This window comes from Oncorhynchus keta, chromosome 19 (genome assembly GCF_023373465.1).
Source record: "Oncorhynchus keta strain PuntledgeMale-10-30-2019 chromosome 19, Oket_V2, whole genome shotgun sequence".
Classification (NCBI taxonomy): Eukaryota; Metazoa; Chordata; class Actinopteri; order Salmoniformes; family Salmonidae; genus Oncorhynchus; species Oncorhynchus keta.
This window is the reverse complement of record NC_068439.1, coordinates 13,051,889-13,060,401: the sequence shown is the minus strand read 5'-3', so window position 1 is coordinate 13,060,401 and position 8,513 is coordinate 13,051,889. Positions and strand designations below refer to the sequence as shown.

The 8,513-nt window shown below is 42.9% G+C and overlaps 1 pseudogene; it reads left to right on the top strand.

Annotated features, from left to right (window-relative positions):
- Positions 1-757: 757 nt before the first annotated feature.
- Positions 758-8,513, top strand: part of LOC118379748 (ataxin-1-like) — a 153,202-nt pseudogene continuing 145,446 nt past the window's right edge.

The window sequence follows — 8,513 nt, the reverse complement described above, 5'->3', positions numbered from 1 at the left end:
TAGTTTTCTGTTCTGTCGAGTTGGTGTGAGGGAGCTTAAAGAACCTGTTGCCTTCAAGCACAAGGCAGGCTATAGGCCTACATGGTAAGGCATTAATGCCATCAATTCTAATAGTATATGAGCTAAATGCGGAAAGACTAAATCCCATCGACATGTTCAAGGTTTAGTCTAGTGATTCACTCTTTGTGGACTTCATTTATTTTCCTGTCAGTTGTTTGTTTCCCTTCTACTAAATTCTCTACAGAGCAGAGTACAAACCCTGAGTTACCACTAAGACCAAGCCTGCCAACTGCTCCATATTTGTATTACACACACACACACACACACACACACACACACACACACACACACACACACACACACACACACACACACACACACACACACACACACACACACACACACACACACACACACACACACACACACACACACACACACACACACACACACGCACTGCACCACACACTACTCACTACTCACTCTCCCTCCCCCTCTCTCTGCCTCCCTCCCTCTCACCCTCTCTCTGCCTCCCTCCCTCTCACCCTCTCTCTGCCTCCCTCCCTCTCCCCCTCTCTCCCTCCCTCTCTCTGCCTCCCTCCCTCTCCCCCCTCCCTCTCTCTGCCTCCCCCTCTCTCCCCCTCCCTCCCTCTCTGCCTCCCTCTCTCCCTCCCTCTCTCTGCCTCCCTCTCTGACTCCCTCCCTCTCTCTGCTTCCCCCCTCTCGCCCTCCCTCTCTCTGCCTCCCCCCTCGCCCTCCCTATCTCTCTCTCTGAAGGTGGCGGCATAGAGCGGTGGAGCTATTAGCTCCGCGCTGCAGACATCATTAGGAGTGGAGGGAGACGATTCCACCGTCAGCGCAGGAACAGGAAGCCCTGGCAAGGAGACACCGCTCTTACCAGACCATTACACCGTACAGTAAGTCCTGGCTCTGTCTATACTCTCAGTCTGTCATTTTTGTTGTGTCACTTTTTTCTTTGCTAAGCGGTAGAGGTAGAGAAAATGGCTGGAACTGGAAGGAAGGCGTACGCGCAAAGAGAGCGTTCGTTTAATTCCAAAGCCTTTGAAAATGTTTACTTCGCACTCTGACCTATTTTTTTGTGCCTGGAGCATAGACGGTTGTTTGTGGTTTACAGTCATGCACTTGTCATTTCGAACAAAAATGCCAACGAACTATTAAGTTTGACACATGTGAGCGGTGGTTTCACGGACTTGAAAACGAGCAAGGAGTGTTTCACAGGCGGGTTAGTGTGTAGGACAGGCAAGCTAACTGCGCCACCCCACCCAGAAACATTGCATAAAGAATAGTCAAATACATATTTATAGTATAGCCTTCAACCGTCCACTTTTAAAATGGTTGTGGTACGCGAGTAGCCTACGTGGCCGTATGTCCACTCATGCGACACATTTTAGTTTCTAATTCCATCGCGGAAGTGTTTTTTATTCTTCAAAAACAGGGCAAACCAACTAACCCTAGTCCACCTAATGTAACCGGCGTGATTATACAAATACATAGTACATGACATGCCCTTAATTTGGGGGTGTTATCTACTCGGTTAGGCTGCAAGCCCTTTTCATTGACGCTGGCTGGTTTGTAAAGGACATTGGGTCTCCTGAATGTGTCTAGTGATTGCTCGACTACCCGTGGCGTGATGTCACTCATCCTAGCTTTGGTGGTTATATAACAGGACTGTAGGGATCCCGGGTTGTGATAGCCGAGGTATTTATACTCTGCTTACACTCAGGAATTGCACAATGCATAGTAAGATTTGCATAGTAAGACCTGTCTTCCCTAGAGGATAGTTTGCAGACTGCTACATGCCACAACCACTACACTGTTATTACATGGTTACATTTGATCCAGTATCTAGAAACGATGGTGGTTGATCAAAGAGTGTTTCAATGTTGCCGAAAAAAAAACCCCGTTATGCTGTAAAATGTTACAGTAACTTTGCAATCCGTTGAAGGGGACACTTGATACTGCGAAATGATTTTTCAACAACATGCAAGCCTGCAGTAAAACAAGAATACACGTTGTCGTACTTCAGCATACACCAGCTTGCTTATGAGCATAACAATGCATGTAAAAAAAAAAACATGTCTGGCGGCCGTTTTGTAATGCAGTAACATGTCAAGAGGTGAGGTATTTGTTGCACCTCTGTATCCAATCAAAACAAATAAAGATTGGTTGGATCACACTTATAAACTTATAACCACACTCTTGATGATCTTATTTGTTGTGAAATTGACCGATATTACTTGTTAGATATGACTTGTTTTAGATACTGCTGCACTGTCGGGAACTAGAAGCACAAGCATTTGGCTACACTCGCAGTAACATCTGCTTAACACGTGTATGTGACAAATCCAATTTGATTTGATTTGATTGTTTCATCTCAATACCTGATAGGCCCGTGTGTTGTTTATGTATGCAAATATGTTCTGTTATGTTGTTGCACATACAGAGGCATTGTTCCGTGGATACAGTTCTCTGGACTCTGTATTGTGGGTTGCTGCTGCTATGGAGTTGACATTTATACTAGGTTATTTTGCTACAGTTCTTCTGTATATAACCTGTGTATATAACCTGTGTATATAACCTGTGTATATAACCTGTGTATATAACCTATGTATATAACCTGTGTATATAACCTATGTATATAACCTGTGTATATAACCTGTGTATATAACCTATGTATATAACCTGTGTATATAACCTGTGTATATAACCTGTGTATATAACCTGTGTATATAACCTGTGTATATAACCTGTGTATATAACCTATGTATATAACCTGTGTATATAACCTGTGTATATAACCTGTGTATATAACCTGTGTATATAACCTGTGTATATCACCTATGTATATAACCTATGTATATAACCTATGTATATAACCTATGTATATAACCTATGTATATAACCTGTGTATATAACCTGTGTATATAACCTGTGTATATAACCTATGTATATAACCTATGTATATAACCTGTGTATATAACCTGTGTATATAACCTGTGTATATAACCTATGTATATAACCTATGTATATAACCTGTGTATATAACCTGTGTATATAACCTGTGTATATAACCTGTGTATATAACCTGTGTATATAACCTGTGTATATAACCTGTGTATATAACCTGTGTATATAACCTGTGTATATAACCTGTGTATATAACCTATGTATATAACCTATGTATATAACCTGTGTATATAACCTGTGTATATAACCTGTGTATATAACCTGTGTATATAACCTGTGTATATAACCTGTGTATATAACCTGTGTATATAACCTGTGTATATAACCTGTGTATATAACCTGTGTATATAACCTATGTATATCATCTGTGTATATAACCTGTGTATATAACCTGTGTATATCATCTGTGTATATAACCTGTGTATATCACCTGTGTATATAACCTGTGTATATAACCTGTGTATATAACCTGTGTATATCACCTGTGTATATCACCTGTGTGTAACAGCGTTCTTCGTTTGTCAAAAGAGAGTCGGACCGAAATGCAGCGTGGTGGTTACTCATGACTTTAATGAAAAAGTGATACATGAAATAACTATACAAATACAAAAACAACAAACGGAACGTGAAACCTAATTACAGCCTATCTGGTGAAACTACACAGAGACAGGAACAATCACCCACGAAATACAAAGTGAAACCCAGGCTACCTAAATACGGTTCCCAATCAGAGACAACGAGAATCACCTGACTCTGATTGAAAACCGCCTCAGGCAGCCAAGCCTATACAACACCCCTACTCAGCCGCAATCCCAAATACTACAAACCCCAATACGAAAATAGAATATATAAACCCATGTCACACCCTGGCCTGAACAAATAATTAAGAAAACACAAAATACTAAGACCAAGGCGTGACACTGTGTATATAACCTGTGTATATAACCTGTGTATATAACCTGTGTATATAACCTGTGTATATAACCTATGTATATAACCTGTGTATATAACCTGTGTATATAACCTGTGTATATAACCTGTGTATATAACCTATGTATATAACCTATGTATATAACCTGTGTATATAACCTGTGTATATAACCTGTGTATATAACCTGTGTATATAACCTGTGTATATAACCTATGTATATAACCTGTGTATATAACCTGTGTATATAACCTATGTATATAACATGTGTTTATAACCTGTGTATATAACCTGTGTATATAACCTGTGTATATAACCTGTGTATATAACCTATGTATATAACCTGTGTATATAACCTGTGTATATAACCTATGTATATAACCTATGTATATAACCTATGTATATAACCTGTGTATATAACCTGTGTATATAATCTGTGTATATAACCTGTGTATATAACCTATGTATATAACCTATGTATATAACCTATGTATATAACCTGTGTATATAACCTGTGTATATAACCTGTGTATATAACCTGTGTATATAACCTGTGTATATAACCTGTGTATATAACCTGTGTATATAACCTATGTATATAACCTGTGTATATAACCTATGTATATAACCTGTGTATATAACCTGTGTATATAACCTGTGTATATAACCTTGCCCATTTAAACCTGTACTCTGCAGGCCACGGAACCACATTGCTTCTTTATGTACCTTCTCTTCTTGGTAGTGATAGTGTAGTATGAGGTGGGTAGGTTTGTAGTGGCTGACCAGTCATAGTGTAGCTTGAGGTGGGTAGGTTTGTAGTGGTTGACCAGTGATAGTGTAGTATGAGGTGGGTAGGTTTGTAGTGGCTGACCAGTCATAGTGTAGTATGAGGTGGGTAGGTTTGTAGTGGCTGACCAGTCATAGTGTAGTATGAGGTGGGTAGGTTTGTAGTGGCTGACTAGTCATAGTGTAGCTTGAGGTGGGTAGGTTTGTAGTGGTTGACCAGTCATAGTGTAGCTTGAGGTGGGTAGGTTTGTAGTGGCTGACCAGTCATAGTGTAGTATGAGGTGGGTAGGTTTGTAGTGGCTGACCAGTTATAGTGTAGTATGAGGTGGGTAGGTTTGTAGTGGTTGACCAGTCATAGTTGTAGTATGAGGTGGGTAGGTTTGTAGTGGTTGACCAGTTATAGTGTAGTATGAGGTGGGTAGGTTTGTAGTGACTGACCAGTGATAGTGTAGTATGAGGTGGGTAGGTTTGTAGTGACTGACCAGTGATAGTGTAGTATGAGGTGGGTAGGTTTGTAGTGGCTGACCAGTCATAGTGTAGTATGAGGTGGGTAGGTTTGTAGTGGTTGACCAGTCATAGTGTAGTATGAGGTGGGTAGGTTTGTAGTGGCTGACCAGTCATAGTGTAGTATGAGGTGGGTAGGTTTGTAGTGGCTGACCAGTCATAGTGTAGTATGAGGTGGGTAGGTTTGTAGTGGCTGACCAGTGATAGTGTAGTATGAGGTGGGTAGGTTTGTAGTGGCTGACCAGTCATAGTGTAGTATGAGGTGGGTAGGTTTGTAGTGGCTGACCAGTCATAGTGTAGTATGAGGTGGGTAGGTTTGTAGTGGCTGACCAGTCATAGTGTAGTATGAGGTGGGTAGGTTTGTAGTGGCTGACCAGTGATAGTGTAGTATGAGGTGGGTAGGTTCGTAGTGGCTGACCAGTGATAGTGTAGTATGAGGTGGGTAGGTTTGTAGTGGCTGACCGGTCATAGTGTAGTATGAGGTGGGTAGGTTTGTAGTGGCTGACCAGTCATAGTGTAGTATGAGGTGGGTAGGTTTGTAGTGGTTGACCAGTGATAGTGTAGTATGAGGTGGGTAGGTTTGTAGTGGCTGACCAGTCATAGTGTAGTATGAGGTGGGTAGGTTTGTAGTGGTTGACCAGTCATAGTGTAGTATGAGGTGGGTAGGTTTGTAGTGGCTGACCAGTCATAGTGTAGTATGAGGTGGGTAGGTTTGTAGTGGTTGACCAGTCATAGTGTAGTATGAGGTGGGTAGGTTTGTAGTGGCTGACTAGTCATAGTGTAGTATGAGGTGGGTAGGTTTGTAGTGGATGACCAGTCATAGTGTAGTATGAGGTGGGTAGGTTTGTAGTGGATGACCAGTCATAGTGTAGTATGAGGTGGGTAGGTTTGTAGTGGTTGACCAGTCATAGTGTAGTATGAGGTGGGTAGGTTTGTAGTGGATGACCAGTCATAGTGTAGTATGAGGTGGGTAGGTTTGTAGTGGTTGACCAGTCATAGTGTAGTATGAGGTGGGTAGGTTTGTAGTGGCTGACCAGTCATAGTGTAGTATGAGGTGGGTAGGTTTGTAGTGGATGACCAGTCATAGTGTAGTATGAGGTGGGTAGGTTTGTAGTGGCTGACCAGTCATAGTGTAGTATGAGGTGGGTAGGTTTGTAGTGGCTGACCAGTCATAGTGTAGTATGAGGTGGGTAGGTTTGTAGTGGCTGACCAGTCATAGTGTAGTATGAGGTGGGTAGGTTTGTAGTGACTGACCAGTCATAGTGTAGTATGAGGTGGGTAGGTTTGTAGTGGTTGACCAGTCATAGTGTAGTATGAGGTGGGTAGGTTTGTAGTGGCTGACCAGTCATAGTGTAGTATGAGGTGGGTAGGTTTGTAGTGGCTGACCAGTCATAGTGTAGTATGAGGTGGGTAGGTTTGTAGTGGTTGACCAGTGATAGTGTAGTATGAGGTGGGTAGGTTTGTAGTGGCTGACCAGTCATAGTGTAGCTTGAGGTGGGTAGGTTTGTAGTGGCTGACCAGTTATAGTGTAGTATGAGGTGGGTAGGTTTGTAGTGGCTGACCAGTCATAGTGTAGTATGAGGTGGGTAGGTTTGTAGTGGCTGACCAGTCATAGTGTAGTATGAGGTGGGTAGGTTTGTAGTGGCTGACCAGTCATAGTGTAGTATGAGGTGGGTAGGTTTGTAGTGGATGACCAGTCATAGTGTAGTATGAGGTGGGTAGGTTTGTAGTGGCTGACCAGTGATAGTGTAGTATGAGGTGGGTAGGTTTGTAGTGGCTGACCAGTCATAGTGTAGTATGAGGTGGGTAGGTTTGTAGTGGCTGACCAGTCATAGTGTAGTATGAGGTGGGTAGGTTTGTAGTGGCTGACCAGTCATAGTGTAGTATGAGGTGGGTAGGTTCGTAGTGGCTGACCAGTGATAGTGTAGTATGAGGTGGGTAGGTTTGTAGTGGCTGACCGGTCATAGTGTAGTATGAGGTGGGTAGGTTTGTAGTGGCTGACCAGTCATAGTGTAGTATGAGGTGGGTAGGTTTGTAGTGGTTGACCAGTGATAGTGTAGTATGAGGTGGGTAGGTTTGTAGTGGCTGACCAGTCATAGTGTAGTATGAGGTGGGTAGGTTTGTAGTGGTTGACCAGTCATAGTGTAGTATGAGGTGGGTAGGTTTGTAGTGGCTGACCAGTCATAGTGTAGTATGAGGTGGGTAGGTTTGTAGTGGTTGACCAGTCATAGTGTAGTATGAGGTGGGTAGGTTTGTAGTGGCTGACTAGTCATAGTGTAGTATGAGGTGGGTAGGTTTGTAGTGGATGACCAGTCATAGTGTAGTATGAGGTGGGTAGGTTTGTAGTGGATGACCAGTCATAGTGTAGTATGAGGTGGGTAGGTTTGTAGTGGTTGACCAGTCATAGTGTAGTATGAGGTGGGTAGGTTTGTAGTGGATGACCAGTCATAGTGTAGTATGAGGTGGGTAGGTTTGTAGTGGTTGACCAGTCATAGTGTAGTATGAGGTGGGTAGGTTTGTAGTGGCTGACCAGTCATAGTGTAGTATGAGGTGGGTAGGTTTGTAGTGGATGACCAGTCATAGTGTAGTATGAGGTGGGTAGGTTTGTAGTGGCTGACCAGTCATAGTGTAGTATGAGGTGGGTAGGTTTGTAGTGGCTGACCAGTCATAGTGTAGTATGAGGTGGGTAGGTTTGTAGTGGCTGACCAGTCATAGTGTAGTATGAGGTGGGTAGGTTTGTAGTGACTGACCAGTCATAGTGTAGTATGAGGTGGGTAGGTTTGTAGTGGTTGACCAGTCATAGTGTAGTATGAGGTGGGTAGGTTTGTAGTGGCTGACCAGTCATAGTGTAGTATGAGGTGGGTAGGTTTGTAGTGGCTGACCAGTCATAGTGTAGTATGAGGTGGGTAGGTTTGTAGTGGTTGACCAGTGATAGTGTAGTATGAGGTGGGTAGGTTTGTAGTGGCTGACCAGTCATAGTGTAGCTTGAGGTGGGTAGGTTTGTAGTGGCTGACCAGTTATAGTGTAGTATGAGGTGGGTAGGTTTGTAGTGGCTGACCAGTCATAGTGTAGTATGAGGTGGGTAGGTTTGTAGTGGCTGACCAGTCATAGTGTAGTATGAGGTGGGTAGGTTTGTAGTGGCTGACCAGTCATAGTGTAGTATGAGGTGGGTAGGTTTGTAGTGGATGACCAGTCATAGTGTAGTATGAGGTGGGTAGGTTTGTAGTGGCTGACCAGTGATAGTGTAGTATGAGGTGGGTAGGTTTGTAGTGGCTGACCAGTCATAGTGTAGTATGAGGTGGGTAGG